Here is a 1,604-nt window from a genome sequence, read left to right as displayed (position 1 = left end):
TATGAAGTGTCCCTCAGTATCTTTCTTTACTTTCTTTTTTTGAAGTCTATTTTGTCTGATATTAGTACCACTACTCCTGCTTTTCTCTGAAAGCCATTTGCTTGAAATATCATTTTCCACCCTTTCACTTTTAGTCTATGTTTGTCTTGGGAGCTGAGGTGTGTCTCCGAAGGCAGCATATGATTGGGTTTTGTTTCTTGATCCATTCTGCAACTCTGTGCCTTTTTATTGGTGAGTTCTGTCCATTTACATTTAGAGTGATTATTGAAATATGAAGTCTTCTTATAGCCATTTTATCTTTTGCTTTCTGGTAGCTCACTGTTTTCATTGCTTCCTTGTTCTTGTGTTTCTGTTTTCTTTATTTTGGTTTGCTTCTGTGGGTTATTTTGGTTTCCCTATGGTTCTTCTTGTTTTATGTTATATACTTCAGTTCTGAATCTTCTGTGTGTGGTTACCATTACAAATATGTAGAGGATAGTTATATATACCTATACATATGTATATGTATATAATACGTGCGCACGCGCGCGCGCACACACACACACACACACACACACACACACACACACACAGAGTCATCCATTTTCTTCTGCGCATGCCTTATCTCCATTCCCCTTTCCGAATTTGGATCTTTGATTCCTCCCCTTTTCAGTCATTGTTATCTCATTTTGTCCCTATGAATGCTGAATGTTCATTATTATCTTGTTATAAAAATTCTCTTCTTCTTATATAAGCTTATAATGCCTTGTTCTTAGTAAGGATTATACTATTCTGCTTATATTTGTCTGATAGTCACTTTATTCCTAATTATGTTTTTTTTTCTTTGTCATTTTGTTTAAGGTGAGCTGACCAATTTCAGTATTGCCTGTAGTGCAGGCCTTGTAGTAGAGAAGTTCCTCAGTTTTTGTATATTTGGAAAGATCTTAATTTCTCCTTCATATCTAAAGGTGAGTTTAGCTGGATACATTATTCTAGGCTGGTAGTTCATATCACTTAATAATTTAAATATTTGATTCTATTCCTTTCTGGCTTGTAAAGTTTGCATTAAGTCCAAGGATAATCTAATGGATTTTCATTTATACGTTACCATTTTCTTCTCCTTGGCTACCCTGAGAATTCTGTCTTTGTCATTGATTTTTTTAATTTTAATGTGTCTTGGTGAAGGCATTTTTGGGTTGAGATAATTGGGTGTTCTGTTGACTTCTTGAATTCCAAGCTCGAGCTCATTCCTTAGATTTGGGAAATCTCATCAAGTATTTGCCTGAAAATGCTTTCTAGTCCCTGCTCCTTTTCCTTGCTTTCAATAATGCTCCTTATTTTTATGCTTCCTCTCCTGATGGTATCAGTTAGTTCTTGAATTTCTCTTTCATTATTTTTCATTCTTCAGTTTCTCTCCTCTTCCTTCTGATTTATTTCTAGATTTCTATCTTCGATATCACTGATCTTTTCCTCCATTTGGTTGACTCCATTTCCCAAGCTTGCTATTTCATTTTTCAAAACTTACAGTGTGTTTTTCATCTCCAGAAGTTCTATTCGATTCTTTTTGAGGATTTCAATCTCTTTGCTCTGCTCATATAGGTGTTTTTTCAATTCCTGAAATTGTT

Source organism: Pteropus vampyrus, unplaced genomic scaffold (assembly GCF_000151845.1).
Source record: "Pteropus vampyrus isolate Shadow unplaced genomic scaffold, Pvam_2.0 Scaffold577, whole genome shotgun sequence".
NCBI classification, from domain to species: Eukaryota; Metazoa; Chordata; class Mammalia; order Chiroptera; family Pteropodidae; genus Pteropus; species Pteropus vampyrus.
The sequence above is the reverse complement of the archived record's forward strand: the minus strand, read 5'-3'. Positions refer to the sequence as shown.